Genomic DNA, 17,968 nt, shown 5'->3' with positions numbered 1-17,968 from the left:
AGTACTAGTCCAGTAGTGGAAGTAGAGCAAGGGTGGAGCTTCTCTTAGAGTCCAGAAGAGTCTTCTAGGTATGGTATAGCTCCTTTGTAATTCTTTCATTTCACATTTACTTTATTCAGTACTTTATTTTTAGTACTTTATTTAGTATTATTGCTCTACTTAGTCCAAGTTCTAGTTCATCATTGTTCATCATTAGTGAGCTTAGGCGCTTGTTACTTGGCATTAGTGCCATAGGTTATCTTTTAATTAGTAGTCTTTCATTAGTACTGGTTCCACCATCTGGTTAGGGTGCTTTGATCTCATGTCATTCGGAGCTCGGATCAAAGTAGTAAGCCTATAGATTAAGCTGAGGTGCTTAGGCTATAGATTACCTATGGATACAGCTAGGCCTCTAGATAGATTGTGGTAGTCAGGCAAGTGGTAATAGCCTTGTCCATCCTCTGTATTCCACCAAGTTAGGTCTAGTTATTAAATCAGTAGGGCTCGTGGTAGGCCTTCTCTATTTAACTCTCCTAGTTGGTAGGCAGGCTATGTCATGAAGTACCAACACATTTCTCCTAGTCATTTGTTTACCCTTTGTTACTGAAAAATAAACTGCTCGCTCCCCCACCAAGCTATCCAATCTCTAGTGTAGCTTATTTAGTAGTTTACTTAGTAGTTCACTCAACCACCATTATTGTTCAACCACTTAGGATACACTTAGGCTTTTCCTTAGCAATCCTAACTATAAATATAAATTTAGCCTTCTGCCTTCCTGTGGGAAAAATATAAATTCGACACTTGGCACAAACCGAGCGAAGTGCTACGCGATAGTTCTATGTGCTTGGGGAATCCCTCCACTAGCTGTTAAGAAGTATCAATAGGCATGAACTGCATTGGTGTCATTTGCCTAGGCAAAAGGCTACCGTAGGGCTCCCCTTTATGCTATATAGGGGTCCCTCCTTTGCTAGGCGCTAGATCTAGGCAAAATCGGTAGTGGCGACATCAGCTACGACAAGAGCCTTGCCCTCCTACTCGCAAAGGTAGGCCCCAGTTAGTGGATGAGGCCATGGTGATGACTCCCCATGGGCCAGGCATCTTGAGCTTCAGGTAGCCATAATGCAGGACAATCATGAACTTCGCGTAGCACGACCACCCTAGTAGAGCATGGTATGGGCTAGAGAAATCGACCACCTCGAAGTCAAGGAGTTCCCATCGAAGTTGGTTGGATCCCCGAACATGATGAGGAGTCGAATGCTCCTGAGAGGGAAGGCCTAGACTTCAGGAATGATCCCAAAGAAGGGGCTCTGCTAGGGCAGAGGCTCTCCCTTGGCATCCCCATGCGGTCTAGTGTGCTAGCGTAGAGAACATTGAGGCCACACCCCCATCCATTAGCACCTACATGAGGTGGGTCTGTCCGATGATGGGGCCGATAATGAGCAGAAAGCAGCCTAGGTTAGGCACATCATAGGGATAATCGTGCTGGCCAAAGGTGATCGGCACTTTCAACCAGCTAAGGCACCGGTGTGGGGCCATCCCTGCCGTGTTGACTTCTCACAGGGCGGTCATTGGTGGGCACGAAAGCTAGGGAGTAGGCCCACCTTCAAATATTGTAAGGCATACCCGCGCTGTGCTAGATTTGGACCATCCCACGGCTAACCTTCCCATAGGCATAGGCAGGAGCCGCCCGAGGCTCCTCGACGATGATGCAAAGCATCCTAAGTCACTTGCGGCGGACGTCTAGCGACCCGGGCACCACGACAAATTAGGACACTAGATGGAGGCCTCCCCTACCCTAGGGGTGATCCCTAATCCTAACGTAGGGCGAAGCTCACATCACCCCTATCTCATGGTAGATCCATGCCAGATCTGGTGTGGGTGCACCTCGTAATCCTATCTTGATGGGCCTGGCCGAGGGGGCGGCATCAAGGGCTCATTGCCCATTGGCATGACCTTGTTGAGCGGGTAGAGCTCACCATAGCAGTCGGTGACATAGGCCAGGCTCCCAAAGTTGAGGACCTGGCCTGGGGTGAAGGCATGGGCCATGATGAAGAACTCGTTGAGGAAGTGGATGTCGTAGAGCCTAAATCACACTTGATGCTGCCCCCTACCTGGCGCACCAGCTGCCGTGGGTCAAAACCATGATAAGCATTGTTGTTCGAGGTGGTGTTAGAGTATGTGTCTCCAGTGGCTCGGGTGGACTCAAGAAAATAAGAATCATAGAGGGGATGCAGCGGTTTATCCTAGTTTGGGCCAATTGGTGCCCTACATCTAGTAGCTAATGATCCTTCTACTCAAGAGCACCCAATGTCAGGCGGTTACAACAGAGTGTACAGGAGAAGGAGAGATATTTGGTAGGGGGATAGCTCGATGCTAATCCTTAGTGTAACACCCTAGGTGTTAGGCTTGCATAATTGCACTTGCATTGCATAACATAAGCATCATTCATTTATGCATAAGCATTTCTATATGAAACATTGCTATGAAACATGTGAAACATACTATTGTTCTTTTAAGTTTCATTGTATGTATGCTTTATGATCATGTGTGATTGAGTGCAAGTGATTGATGTTGGTAACTAAAATACCTTAGCTACACTTAGGATGTCTAATGGAACAATGTTCATGTTAATGACTTTCGCCTAATTATGCTTCTAGGGTTTGGTTTGACTAGGTGCTCCTCTTGAGTGCTTTTGTTTGACTGAACTGGAACAATCCCATAGAGTGTTTGCATGCCTGAGCAACCTAAAGCAAAGTTGTAGAAAATTATATATGGAACAAAATTTGTTTAGTGGTCAAGTCATGAAAATGTGTGGAACAGTTCCAAACATGGTCCACAAGTCAGATTTGGGTGCTGATTCAACACTTAGAAAATTTTCTAAGTGTTGACTGCATTTATAGTTTGATGGAGCTGACTTTGGCTTGATTTTACTCATGATTCTTTGTGAATTAGACTATGGTCCTTTAATAGGAATTATAGCTGGTATGAAGGGCTACAACTTTTGTTTAGATCATTTGCACTAATGTTTCACGGATTAGGAGCATGGACGATGCCAAGTAGCGCTGTTAGGCTCTGATCATGGGCTCTGATAGCGTTCTACAGTGGCCGACCGCGGCAGCGTTTGAATGCCGCGTGTACGCCGTGCATCACCGGTGTCCTGAACCATCAAGCCTGCGTCAGGCCTCGGCGCTTCACATCACTGCCCTGCACTCGCCCGCTCCCTTCCTGCACTCATATTTCCATTTTCTATTTCTCCTTCGCACACCTGCCATGACCGCAGCAAGCTCCGCATAGCTTCACCGTCGCCATTGTTGGTGCTAGCTCATGTCTCATAGTTCCTCCACCACTGCAATAGCTCCATCGTACTCCCACTGCACCACTGCACCCACATTTGCTAGCTAGGAGCGCTCGGTAAGCCGTCTCACCACGCATGACATTGCCAGTGTTTCGCTGTCGTGGTACGTCGCCGTGGCCCGGTCACCTCCAACCACCGCGTGCCACTGTAGAGTGTGCAATAGGTTCACCGTAGTTCATTGAAGCTTGGTCGAGCCCTAGATCGAGTCATCATGGTTGCCTCCAGCGTCTCACCGTCATGCCGCCATTGACGCCACTGTCGTGCGTAGCTCCGGCAATAGGTTCAATTAGGTAGCTCAATCGATGCGGGAGGTCATGGGGATCACAGTTGTGTCAGTTCCGTCGCCTGAGAGTGTCACCACCAGTGAACTCCGGTCGAGCCACGTCGAAGCAGCGCGCTCCTCTGTTTTCGTTTCACTGACACTTGGGTCCGACTGACTGGAGGGCCCCAGCTGTCAGCGTCTATTGAGTGAAAGGATAGTTCATTTATTTCCTGATTTACATGCAACTTTAGAAAAATATATCTAGGGCTAGGAGTATCCTATTTGTGTGAACCAAATTTTGTTGGGTTCCACATAAAGTGTAGCATTTGATAAAAATATGTAACACACTATTTCCTATATTCTTCTAGGTGAATAAAATAGAGTTTAATAAGTGCTTTTAAATGGTTTCACTTTTGTTAAATCAATAACTTGAGCTAGGAAAGTGCTAAAAATGTGATCCCAAGTTTGTTAGCCTTGTATTGTTATGTGATACATGGGAAAAATATTGGTGGCACTGTGATCTTGCTGGAAATATGAGTTTACTATTTATCTTAAACAAATACTAGATTCTTGTGCTATTTTTCATGGTAAAAATATGTATCCAATGAGCATGAAACTTTTTGTACAATATTATGGTGTTATGATGAACCTAAGAAAAATATAAAATCTGTTGCTTGACACTTTTCACTAGGGTTTCCTAATTATGCTATTTTAAGCCTTGCTGGCTTATCATTTTTGTGTAGGATGTTATATTTGTTCAAATGATGTGAAATTTATATAGTAGTCTATTGGGGACATGTATAAGCCACTGTAATTTTTGTAGCATTTTCTATACACTTTGGGTATGGATTTATTATTTAACCTAATTATCTAAATAAATTAATAAAGGCATGAAAATAATTTATTTAGGAATGGCCACTATGTTTTCTTACGTTCATTTGATGTATGCTAACTGTTGGTAGCATTGATGGTACTCATAGTACTATTCTTATTGTAATGAAATATTATTTTCACTATAATTCATTAATAGTGACTTTCTGGACAGATTTTAGAGTTAAGCAAATTAACTAGTGAATTTGATGTTTTTTGTGAATTTTGTCAATAACAAAGCTGTAGGGAACTTGTTTATCTGGCTTGTGTCAAAATTTCAAGGCATTTGGCCTAGTAGTTTGAGAGTTATATCAGTTGGAAGACAACACTCCCAACTTCCTGCTCTCTGGAATCCACAGGTACAGTTTTATAAGATCAGTCTTTTTGACCTAGTATGAGTTTGAATTAGACTTTTGTTATTACAGAAAGTTGTAGAGAATTTTATAAGCTTTCCAGAAAGTCTTAAATCATGATATTTGGACCTATAGAACTTCAGTTATAGGATCAAACTTGTAGCTGTTGTTTGCAGCCTGAAAACTGTGATTGCAGTGAATAACTTGTTTGCTTGATATGAGTCAATGTGATGAGTTAGATGCTAGGCTAATTAAAATAACTTGTTAGTTGCAGGTGCTAGATCTCTTACTGAAGATGAATGACTTTATCTTAGGTTATTAGAGCTTGGTGAGTGTGTCGTTCTTGTTTTCTAAAAGAGATATGCACCTACTCGGTAAAATAGATGTTAATCTTGTATCATCAGTGCCTTTCATGCGTCCATCTATACATGGCTATACATTTCATCATTACCTTCCATCTCTTATGCATGCATGATTCTTATACTATGCATATGCATGCAATAGGTGTTCCAGAGGGAGTCACGCTTCTAGAATTCGAGCAAGTACTTCCGGAGGAGCCACAGCAAGCTCAGGAGCAGGAGGTGCAGGCCCCCGAAGAAGGAGCCAACGAAGAAGTTCTTGAGTGTCCCGATCACCAGCCTTCATCTTTCTGAAAGGCAAGCCCTAGAGCATTCTAAGTCTCCTATGTTTTGAAAATGGTTACTTTGAGTATCTTTATTTGTGATGCAATAAGTGATAGGAATTGGATGCAAACACTTGTTGCATATATATCTATTCCTTGTCCAATAATCCAATAAACGTACCATGAATCCTATTTAGGTCTAGGAGTGAATCAAAGCTTAGCCTTGCTTAGACCGGTAAAAGTCAGGTGATTTACTGTCACCTACAAGTTAGGATGATGTCTGGTCACGGTTGGCTATATTTGCTATCGTGGAAGATAACCATGTGTTAATAATGAATTGTGACCGGGCGGGATGTCGATAGAGAAGCAACAAAGCAAGGACGTCTTGGGTGTGGATCTATCCCCGTCTATGTCAGTTAAGGACCGATTCGCTGTACGTCCTCATGTCATGTTGAATGCATGTCTATCACTTAGTTAGTCGGATAACTCATTCCGACCGCGAAGCCGAGTAGCTCAACTCAGGCCGGAAGAATGGGAAGTGAAAGTGCGCACCCTGATGGTAGTAAGGTTGTGTGGGGAGCCATTGGTGTAAGTCCTAGGTGAGATTGACCACCTGGCAGAGTGGACTCCCTGAGGGTGCGGCGCTGCTCGGAACCGCGATTCCTAAGTTGTACCAAAGGTGACCTAAGGATGCCTTCACGCGGTATGCCAGGGTTTGTGTTAGGAATACCCCTCCAGCTGGATAGGAATCGATTCGAATCGCCGTATCTCCCGGATAGTGAGAACTTGACTGAGCAGCGGCAACATAGATGCACTTAATGGAACTTGATGGTTAAATCGAATGATGATGATGATACAACATTATACCGGATATGGTTACTAATGTTTAGAGTTAATCAATTGGTTGCTCTAGTACAGGTGCAAATCTGTTTGACAGGTTAATATCGATAACTTGCTGCTTACTCATAATTTAAATTATGCTCTTATATCATTAAAGCATTTATGCAAAATGGTTGTCAAGCAAGATCCACCGATAAAGCCTTGCATACTCCTTGGTGTCATTTATTTTTGGTTTACGACGGGTAAGTCTAGCTGAGTACATTCTCATACTCAGGGTTTATTCCCCCTTGTTGCAGATGACGTGCTCTATAACAGCTACTACAAGTATTGTCTCCACCCTGCGAGGGATGAAGACTAGATCATGGGCATGATCATCTATGTTATCTTATCGTGTTGCTTTTGCTGGATATGACTATGGAACTGGCTTATATTTGAACTAAGTGTGTGTGAGGGTCTCAAACTACTTTGCTTCCGCTATTTGTGAACTCGTTTTGTAATAACTATGTGAACTCTGATGTATGAGGTACTCGTGAACTACTTGTGAAATGAATGTAACATGTGGCTTGTTATGTTGAATTACTATGATCTTGGTTGTATGCAAGTTGGTTTGAAATCCTTCGTAGTTTTAGTTGACTACTGGGTTTATATGGGTTCAAGTATGACGGTTTGATCACTCTGGTGATTGCTTTCGCACTTGTGCTCTTATAAATTGGTTGGTTCTGTTACACTTAGGTTGCCTTGATGTCAGTATAGCCTTCCCCCTCGTTGGAGAGAAAGACGACAGATTGGAGGAGGTGCTCTCAGTGCCCCTCTTTGGGTTGCTCTGCTCTTGGTGCACAGATAGAATGATAAGGATGCCAATGATCTATTTTGGATCATCCCCCCTCTCTTATGATCTGACCTATCCCTTATATACCGAGATAGGTCGAGTACATGGCGGTTTGGGGGTTGAGCCTATGGTCTACATGTGCCAGAGTCTAGGAGGGTCTGCAGCAGTGCTCTATGGACTGTGGTGATGTCATGGTGCCAAAGAAGCCCTAGGCGTTGTTCGGCTACTCTGTTCTAACACGCTGAGTGTCAAGCTGTGTCGTCTTGGACCAGTCTCCCCCAGGTGCGCCTTCTTGAGGCTTCTTGGTGGCAAAGGGGGCTGGCTTGAGGGGCTAACATGCAGGCCAAGGAGCCCCCAAGCCCTTGGAGGCCACAGAGGAACTTGTCTTCTTGTCTCACACCCCATGCGTGGCCCTGTTAGGGGAGCAGTTGATAGAGCCACGCCCAATGGGCAGCGTCGGGGAGCCCCCGAGCCTTGGTGGCTCATGTCATGTCTTCTTGTGCCTAGGCCTTGGCTAGCGCCTAAGAACAAGAAGAGGCTAAAGATTGGGTCCAAGCTCTCGTCGATCGAGGGCCTAAGGCTCAGTCAAGCCCCTGAGCCCCGAACGACGGTGGGAGTTGCGATTAGGCTCGGCCCACCTCTTTGGCCTAAGGGTATGCGCGAGCATACCTGATGGGTATTGCCGCCAAGCGATCCTAGAAGGGTCGATCAAGGGGTCTCTCGGTCGGGAACCCTTGATCCCGAGGCTTAACATACCCATATGTTAGTATCTCATCAGTTTGCTTGCTAAAATGGAAACAATGGGCAAACATTGTGATGAGTTAACTAATAAAGTTGCTAATCTTGAAGCCGTCGGTACAACCCCCTACCAAGGCATCTAAAAAGAAAAGTTCAATCTTTGACATGCCTAAAAAGGATGCCTCTACTTCTTGCAATGATTTGTGTTTGGACTCACCCTCTTGCGACCAAGTTCATTTTGAGAAAGTTGTTGTAGAAACATGCACACAAGAGGTTGCAATGGAGAATGAGCAACTCAAGCAAGAAGTGGCTCGCCACACCAAGGACTTGTCTCAAGCTAAAGGCAAGATGGAGCAAACCCAACTACATCAAGATAACACCATCAAGGGAGTGAAGAAGCTTGATGAAGGAAAAACCATGGTTTGCTATGTGTGACACAAGGAAGGCCACAAGTCCTATGAGTGCATGGTGAAGAATGGGGGAGGAGCAAAGAAAGAGAAAACACAAAAAGCAAACAAGCAAGCTCTCCAACACACCAACAAGGTGAATAAGAAGGCCTCCACACCTTATCTCTTGAAGAAGAAGAAGAAGAATGACAAGGTGGTGGCCATCAAGGTGAACAAGCAAGCCAATAAAGAGGCCAAACTTATTTGGGTGCAAAAGGAAATTATTTCATCCATGAAAAGCACCAAGAAGGTTTGGATCCTAAAGGGGAAGTGAGAAGTCAAATGGACTTCGAGAAATTTTGAGACTTGGCAAAGTGTGGATGCATTTCATGGGGTGCATCATGATGCACAAGGGAATTACCAAGTGGGTAGTGTATATTTTGGACCCAAATTCCCCTTCGCATGTTAGGTAACTAGATTTAATTTCTTGCAATTTCAACTAGCATCTAGTTCCTTTTATGCCTAGGTTTGCATTTGCATGTTTGATCTTTTGTCATGCATACACTAGATAAATCATATGGTAGGCTTGCCTGGTTTCACTTTTAACCCTTGGATCAAATCCTACATGGTTTAAATTGTTTAGGAGCACGCCACATAGCTTGTGTTTACAATTGTTTATCTAATATGTGCCAAAGTCCAAATTATAGATACTTTCCCCCAAATATCATTTTTGAAAAAGATCCTCACAGTCATGTGATGTCATCTTTCAAGTGGTATTTTTTATCTTAAAAGTCAATGTGCATGTCTCCTACAAGTATTCTATGCTTGTGTGCACAAATTTAGGGGGAGGTTACTCTACAAGTTGGATGCTTTGAGACTAACATTATTTCCAAGATTATCATGTGTGTAGTAGTCTCATTGCAAGGAAAATGGTGTCCCCGGAGATAAGCATCATGCTTCAAATGACCATCACCCATTTCAAGTGGTGTCTCTCAAATTGGTTTCTACATGTGGTACTCCTAAACGATTATCATTATGTTGACTTCAATTTGGTTTTTATATGCTTTCTCCATGCATTATATAGATTAAACCCCCTTGTGCTTTAATTTGCCAATTATGCATATACTTCACCCTCCATCATATGTATGCATATATTTAGGGGGAGCTTAGTCTATGTAATATGAGAGTCCAGTTTTGTGATCATTTCCACTCCACATACAAAGGCTCACAAAATTTTACCCTCTCTTTTGCTACTAATGTCTTTCTTTTCGGTGTTTGATTCTAAAGGGGGAGAATTTGTAGTACCAAAAGCAAAACCAACACATAGACCAAAGGGGAGAACCCTAATTGGGAATGGTCTGAGAAAGGAAGAATAGTGGATTATGGAGTTAGGGGGGAGGCTTAAGTCCATAATGTCACTTGGGGATATTTGCAAGTGCAAGATAAGTTTCCAAAGATTTTTACAAGTGCTATCGTTTAGCATCAAATAAACTTGCCTTTGCATTGCATCCTAGCAAGTAGATAGTATTTAAATTTTTGCATCTATTATTATTTGCTTGCTTTGGTCATATTGTCATCAATCACCAAAAAGGGGGAGATTATAAGGAAAATGGACCCTAGGCCCATTTACTTTGGATTTTGGTGTTTGATGAACAACATGACCAAGTTGGACTAATGTGCTTGCAAGTATATGATTTGTAGTCCAATAGGTTGCTTAGCGGATTTGGACTGAGAGTGGAACATGAAGAATTGATCAACACTCAAAGGAAGACACTAGAGGTTGTGTGATCAATCTAGAGGTGAAGCTAGGAGTCCAAGACGCAAAGATTAAGAAGCCCGGACCAAGACTCGAGCAAAATTGAAGACACCAAAGCCAAGAAAAAGATGTGGATGAATTGGAATTGTCTCATGATCTTGGATATGCTCAAATTGGAATAACACTAGCTCAAAGTTGTAGATCTTTTCATTAGCTTTTCGAAAAGCCCAAGATCATCAAAATCAGAGTTCAGAGCTAAAAGTTATGCCCAAAATATGAAAGCCCGACATGCTGAAAATGCAGCAGCGGACGTGCCCGGTCCTGAACGTCTGGTCACCATAGGAGAGTCCGATCAGGTGTGTCCGGTGCTCACAAAATCAGCCCTGAAGTGTACAGTAGCAGCATCGAGTCTGGTCCCAAGCGTCAGTTCCTCACAGGTGTGTCTGGTGCTCACAGAAAATAAGTGAAACGGCTAGCTCCCCAACAGCTAGTCGACGTGGCATGACCGGACGTATCCAGTGCTACCATAGGAGCATCCGATCCTCTACAGAAAGCTACAAATTGGACCTCCAACGGCTCTATGTGCAATGGGGGCTATATATATATGTGCCCCAACCGGCCATTTGAGGTGTAAGGGAACAAGGAAAAGGTAGAGGGGTGTTCTTGCCCCACATTTGTGCTCTTCACATGCATAGGGCTTAAAGATCACTTGGTGATTAGCGTACGACTTTTGCGAAGTGTTTAGGTTAGTTAGACCATGCTCATATGCGCTTGCTCTAGGTTTATGTCTAGTTGCTAGTGAGGCTTGCATACCTCTCATCCAAAGATGCTTGCACACATCGTGCTTGTACTCGGCGGGGCATGTAGTCTTGGGAGACCACACCAAGCATGTTTGTTTGTGTGGCCGCCATTGTGTACCGAATGGAACATGGCCTGTGGTGGTTTGGCCAGAAGCTTGATAGTGAAGACGGTGGGGAGTGGTTCAGGAGAGGCTTGCCAGAAGGCACACCAGAGACCCACTTGCGCGTGAGAAAGGCTCGGGGCTATCCACAGAGTTATTCAACAGGGAGCTTGGCCCTTGCGAGGGGCTCCAATGAGGACTAGGGAAAAGCTTGAGCGCTTCTCGATACCTCGGTAAAAATAGCGAAGTCGTCGACGGGAGTTTGCATCTCTACCCCATCTTTAGCCTACACATTTATATTGCTTACCTTGGTTGTGTGCTTACCTTTCCTAGCTTAGTGATATGCTAGTTGATAGGATTGGAACATATGTTACATGATTCTTTTGTAGTAGAGATAAAAACACACCTAGCAAAATTATAGTTGCACATTTAGATAGATTACTTTCTTGCATAGGTTTAGAAAAATCTTACTCATGCCGGTCTAGCTCAATGTTGAGGATAGAAATTTCAGGAGTATTAAAGGAGAATAAATTACTGACCCCTTGTTAATCCTGCAAGGTTAGATGAAGACTAAGCAAAATGAACGATTGAAAGTTGAAACAGCGATGCGCTTATATTGTGGAATATGAAAGCAAGTTTGCACAAACAAAAAATTGACGAGGTCAAGAATTTCGAAAGTGCCACTGATACTGTAATCGTATCGAAGACAGGCTTAAGTAAGAGCAAAGCGCGGCGAGGAGTTTATGACCTTCTTGGGAGAGGTAAGAAGAGCTAGTATTTGTCTATTTTTTGTTATCTTTGGACGCTAACAAAAATTCGACAGCTATCACAAGCGAAATGAGATAAGCAGCACAGCCGCAGCATCGACTGATCGACAGCACCCACCAGCTCACGCCGTAGACGGTGCAGCTAGCGAAAAGCGACGGTGGGGTCAGTTAACCACTAGCGCCCCTGGCGGCCGTCACCTACCCTTCGCCGCTGCTGCTGTTGGGAGCCGTCCCCAGGCCGGCGGCTCCTTTCACCTCCCCTCCCGTTCCCTCCTCCACCGCGCCTTCCTCTAGCCCCGCCTCCGCTGCTGCCTCCAACCACGCCCCAGTCCCAGCGGGCCGTGTCTCCTCCCTAGATCCGGTTGGTTCGTGCGCCACCGGATGGGCTGCCTCCTCTCCGTCACCGCCGCTGCCGGCCTCCGAACCGGCGCCGGCGGCGTCCCCTCCTCTCCCTCGTCGTCCACCCCGCCTCCTCCCTGTTTCCCCCATCACGGCCTAGCGAAAGCCACTCTAGCGCCGGCAGCCATCCCCCAACCTCCTGCCTCAGTTGCCGCTGCTAAGTCCCTGGCCTCGCCCTCCCCAGATGCTGCCCCACTCTTCCCCTGCTCCAACAGCAGGTCTAAGAGCTGGCATTGGATGGAGGACTCCTGTTTCCTCTCCGACGAATCCGATGGCCAGCCCTCCCCCTCTCGGTACCTGGAGGCCGCTCGGCGGGCCCTCTCGGCCGCACCCATCAAGGAGAACCCTCCCGAGGACGTTGCGCATCCGCCCCCGCCCCCCCCCCCCCCCGCGCTGCCGGGTCATGGGCCGCGGGTGCGGGCTAGGCACCAAGACGCCGCCGCCTACGCCATCGTCGCATGCGGGATGCTGCAGCGCTTCCGGCTGGGGAGCAAGGTGCCGCCGGGTGGATCCCGGCCGCCCCCGCCATGGAGAACCCTCCTGAGGACGTCGCGAACACGGCCCGCCACACCGCGGGGCCTTCACGGGCTGCGGCCGGGGAGCAGGGTTCCGCCGGGCAGATCCCGGTGCACCACCGGCTGGGCCCATGGCGCAGGGCCTCAGCACCGGACGCTAATGGCTGGCAGAAGGTACTGCCGCACATGCAGAATCAACGCCGTCACTGCCGCAGACGCGGGCGCCCACCTCCACGCTGGCACCGTCCAGTCCCCCCGGCTCTGGTAGGCCTCTGCTTCAACTGCCTCGCCGAGGGGCATGTCGCCTCCCAGTGCCGCTTCCCTTTGCGCTACCTGATCTGCAGAAGCACAGAGCAACATGCGAGCGCTTGCAGACGCAGTCGTTCACCGCATCGTCAGGCATCAGGCACAAATGGTGGGAGCCCGCTCCATCACCAACGTCAGTCACCAGGGGAAACCGAGGCATATCAAGGCCATGGCCGCGTCAACACCAGTTCGGCAACGCCGGCGACGGCCATGACTCCGGTGACGCGCCCGACCCGCAGCTTGGGCCTGGGTGGGGTCCGACGTTCCTAGCAAGCGCCACCTGTCATTGTTGCCAAGATTCCCTGCCCAGTCCATCCTGGTCACGGTACTTGGTCATCTGGACCACGCACGTCAGGTACGGTGTCGTCTTCCACCTCCCAGTCGACCGAGGCATCCCAGGATTTCGAATTTCGAATCCTCTCGCAACCGGAACTGCCGACTCCCAGGATGGACCCAATGCTTCATGTCGCTGACACGGAGGGCCCCGAGTGCTTTTCACCATGCCTGGTGGCAACTGAGCAGCCGCTTTTGGTCATGGAGCCGGAAATGTCGCTGCAAAGCGCCCATCCGCAGACGTCCTGGGCGTCGGCGTTGGTGGCTGACGAGCATGAGCTCACTGCATGGCCTGCGGTTCTGCCCGTTGTTCGCGGAGGGTTGGCTGGTTCAGTTAGCCTCTGCCATCCCAGCGAGGGTGACAACGTTTCTGGAGATGGGCTGGACCAACTTCTTCCTTTCCAGCCTACCGTCGGGAGCCTACACTTTGAAACCCACAACGAGGAGCCTGCACAGCCTACTACCGTCGGGGACACCTTGGAAGCCCACGACGCGGGGCCTGCTCTTAACTCGCCACCAAACTGTTGCCCGTCTGTTGCAGGATCTTCCACAGTCCGACCCAATTCAGTCCAGGACTTCATCGCTAGCCTCAAGTTGCCGCTCAAGGAGTCGCTGCTTCAGTCCCCGCCGCACCTCCGTGTCTCGCGCGCGCGTGATGAAGCTCTGGTGCCACTGCACAGCGACAGACTCGCAGCCAAATCCGTCTACCGTGACCCGCAGCCGGAGAAGCAGGCCAAGCGGGTGATGCTCAACAAGTGGCGGCCTTCCTCGGCACGCGCACCACGGACATCACCGGCAACGCCTGACGAGTTCATTACGGAGCGGTTCCACGAGACGTTTGTAGAGCCTTTGTCTTCCTCCAAACGCACAGCAATGCGGGAGCTCTTCCCCAAGGCTGGTGCCCGCAGGGGGTAGGCAGCGCCACGGCCGTCCTGAGCACGGGATGGCTCTCCGTCGCTTCGTGGTTGTCGCCTAGACGGTAGCGCAGAGCAAGCTCTTCTGTCGCACATTTAATTTCTTAGTTAGTGCATAACAGTGTGTTTCACCGTCTAACGGTGCCTTTTGTTTGTATTCAACCCCATCACTAATGGTATCTCACCGTGATGTGACGACGGGTGTGTAACCTTTCTAAAACATCTTAATGAAACACATGCCATGCACGTTCCCGAAAAAAGTTATCTTTGGACGCTGGTGCGGCTAGCTACTATTGCAGGGAGCAATATTATAACACAAGTTCAGACCTGACAAACTAAAGGAATACATAGAGACTTTGCACTGACTGAAAACAGAGAAAACAGGTCCTAAACCGAAAAGGAGTGAAAGAGCTTGCTGCTGACCCAAAAGAAAATATGCAGCGCCTATTTAAGTGATTAACTTCTGTGTCTTGAAAGGGACTTGTCACCAACCTGAGGAATTACATAGTTCGGGATTGTGCACTTACTCTGAAGCCATCTTACCTGTTGTTGCTATTGCAGGCAGTCCGAAAAAATATTGTACTGAAAATGCCACCCCAGGATGACTAGCTACAGAGGCGACAAAACAGAAATAGAGACAAGAACTAAGGTACTGCAGACCGGATGCTACTTTTGAAAATCAAAGTTTCAGAAACAACACAGCAGGCAATCTGAGTGTCTCTGAAATATAAAAAACCCATCAAAACGAGTTGGATAGAGCTGAGATTTTGAATAAAGCGTCCCGCTACCACAAGCAATCCATCCCAACCAGAAACACCTCAAAAAGACTGGTGATTGGCTGGCACTTGGCACTCCTGAAATAAAAGCAGCATACTGATTCAACCGGTCCTTGGGGACTCCTACAAAAAAGGCTAGTCCGGTGACAGAATCCGATTTTATGCGAAAGGTTGAGCAGGGTATAACGCATTCTTCCTGATGCGAAATAGTTAACTTATCGCTGATGTTCCGAAAAGTTGTCACGAGGCAGTTCGAATCGTTGCTTAGTCCTGGGCGCGTGCGTCGCCCCACCCATCATCGGCCCCGGACGGGATCCCCGCATCCAGGGGGTTCTGGCGGACTTGAAGATGGGGCCGTTGGAGGCAGAAGCGCGGCGGAGGCCAGGATCCCGCGGGAGTTGGAGGCAGAAACGCGACGGAGGCCGTGATCCCTCGGGCGTCGGAGGTAGAAGCGGGGCCCTTCTGTTGCGGCGGAGAGAGTGCTGTTAGAAATCGCGCAGCGCCTAGCGAAGTGACGGAGCTGCCAGGGCGAGGGTGAAAAGGAGGCCACGGAGCAGGACTCGCCTCGCCAGCCGCGAGACCTGCGCGCTGTCGTCGTCTCCGCCGTGGTGAGTTCCAGAAAATTTTATATCTGGCACTCCGACCAGGGCAGTCCCAACTGTGTATTGACGATGCTTTCTATTCTCATTAAATGAGTTACCACATAGGATAAAACGCTGACACGGCAACATAATTAATGAAGAAAGAGAGCAAAAATCCTAGAAATGGTTTCCTCATGAGAAATCAGGTCTTCTCTTAACCCAATGCGCCAAAAAATCATGAAATCGCTATTGGAGAGAAACCACCAGTTTCTAGGGGCTTGTGCCGCATCCCATTAGAGGAAGAAGATAGAGTTGGGAGAGAGAAAGAGAAAATAATTATTACTTATAGAAACCATGGGTTAGGAAAAGCAATACTTTTTTTTTGTACGGTATCCTATATTATAGAAACTACTAGTTTTCTTTCATTGGGACTGTCCCTCGTAGCGTTTCGTAATTTTAGGACCCTAATCGTCGACCTAGTAAAAATAAACCTCCTGGTCATGACATTAAATGTATTTTATATGTTTTGTAGTTTGTATACCTGTATCTGACACCTCCCCTTCAGCCTTTCCCTGCGTGCATGGATACAAAAACACCGAGACCGACGTTTTGTTTCCGCCCGACGGTTCGTGCCGCCGCCAGTCATGACGCTTGCCCTAAACGCACGGGCCTTCATGGAAGCCGCCGAACCTAATGGCCAGCCGCCCGACCAGGTCGTGGCCGCCGATGGCCCGACCGCGATCGCCGAGGGCATGGCCGCGACGATCGCTCTGTGCCTGGGCGCGCCGGGCATGGACGACCAAGTCGCTCCCGCTTGTGGCCTGGCCGAGCCCAACGCCATGTCCAGTTGCCCTGGCGAGGTCGTTGCTGCCTACTCCTCCGGCAGTAGAGTATAATCTCTCTGTAGTTGAGTTGTCGTTCAGGTGATGCTCTTAATCATTTGTGTTTTTGTTTGTATTCAGTATACTCGCGAATCGGTACTGATAGTGATAGTTGTTAATTATTTGTGCCGTTAATTATTTATGCTAAGTACTGTGTGCCATTAATTTTTTATGTTAATTATTTTGTGCGGTTAATTATTTGTGCTGTTAACTATTTGTGTTATTATTTCTGTTCAGTATGCTCTTTAATTATTTGTGTTATTTGTGCTATTTGTGCCGTTAATTATTTATGTTAGGTCCGAACTAGAGCATGTGGAAAATACAACAAGAGTTGATTGGGATAGCCTACAAACAATGGAGACTCATGATGACGAAGATCGAATTGCACTTTTGAGTGAAAATCAGATGTCTGATCTTTTAGACTTTAGAGAAGAGGAGACACATGTTGATCAAGGCCAAATGAAATGAACAGGGTGTTGGTAACGAGCTTGGTGTTGATAATGATGGTGCTGCCATTCCTACTAGTGATGCCGTACCAAGTGAGATAGTGATTTCATATGATAAGAACAACCCCCAATAGATATTGGCACAATCTACCCAACATTGGAGGAGTTCAAGATGACAGTGCGACAATTTGCCATCAATAAGGAGTTTGATGTAGGAACAAACAAGTCATGTACATATTGCAGGTCCGACGATGATCGCTCTTGGAGAATAAATGGCACCAAACATAAAGGCCAAGGCACTATAGAGGTAAATAAATTGATTTGTTTTTATTATTAATTCTATTTTTGTGTAAATTAATATGATTCTCATTAATTGTGTGTTTTGTAGGTGACAGTTTTGGTTGATCGCCATACATATGTTTCTACCATGAGGTCGAAAACTAAAACTCTGTCTCGGAAGTGGGTAGCTAGCAAGGCTATGAGTATCCTTAGAGATGATCCAAATATTGGTGCACTTGAAAATACTATCATGGTTCAGCTAAAGGCAAATACTAGAGGTTTGGGGCATTTGAAAATTATACCGGGTGCTAATTGGAGTGTAGAGGTTTGGGACTATAGTAGAAGAGTTGAGAGGCATATTGTGAAGTTAATTCAAAGGACTTGTACTTGTCTTGAATGGCAGCACACTGGTAAGCCATGTCAACATGCATTGGCCTTTGTAACCAGGGAGCGGGAAGTTGACCTTGAACAATTTGTGCATGAGTACTACTCGGTGAATAGGTTTAGGGCTGCTTATGGTAGAGAGATTGAGCCACTGACAGACAAAATACAATGGACACAAGTGGAACTATTGTTTGTTGTTGGTGCATGCAACACCCTCGGTGTTACGCCCTAAACAAATTACCAAATTATGTCATGAGCATCATGTTTACGTAATAATGCATGTGATGGAATGAATAGATGAAGTATTGCAACCTAAAATGATCAATAAAAATGCTAAACGAGAAGCTATTCCATAACTCATGTAATTATCAAGTAGGGTTTTAAACCAAATTTTATTGAACAAAAATACTATAGAACATCTATATGGCACTTAAATAAAGTCTGGAATATGAACTTTGTAGATGACAATGAAATCCTTGCCGTTGAAAAATAACCT

General features: G+C 46.7%; 1 long non-coding RNA gene across 1 annotated transcript; it reads left to right on the top strand.

Moving 5' to 3' along the window:
• Positions 1 to 15,376: 15,376 nt before the first annotated feature.
• On the top strand, positions 15,377 to 17,604 carry LOC136473554 (uncharacterized). The gene is made up of 4 exons (XR_010762675.1): positions 15,377 to 15,509; positions 16,048 to 16,405; positions 16,660 to 17,116; positions 17,198 to 17,604. It is a non-coding gene; the product is annotated as an uncharacterized lncRNA (long non-coding RNA).
• Positions 17,605 to 17,968: the final 364 nt, after the last annotated feature.

The sequence above is a fragment of the Miscanthus floridulus genome, chromosome 8 (assembly GCF_019320115.1).
Source record: "Miscanthus floridulus cultivar M001 chromosome 8, ASM1932011v1, whole genome shotgun sequence".
In the NCBI taxonomy this organism is placed as follows: domain Eukaryota; kingdom Viridiplantae; phylum Streptophyta; class Magnoliopsida; order Poales; family Poaceae; genus Miscanthus; species Miscanthus floridulus.
The sequence above is the reverse complement of the archived record's forward strand: the minus strand, read 5'-3'. Positions and strand labels throughout refer to the sequence as shown.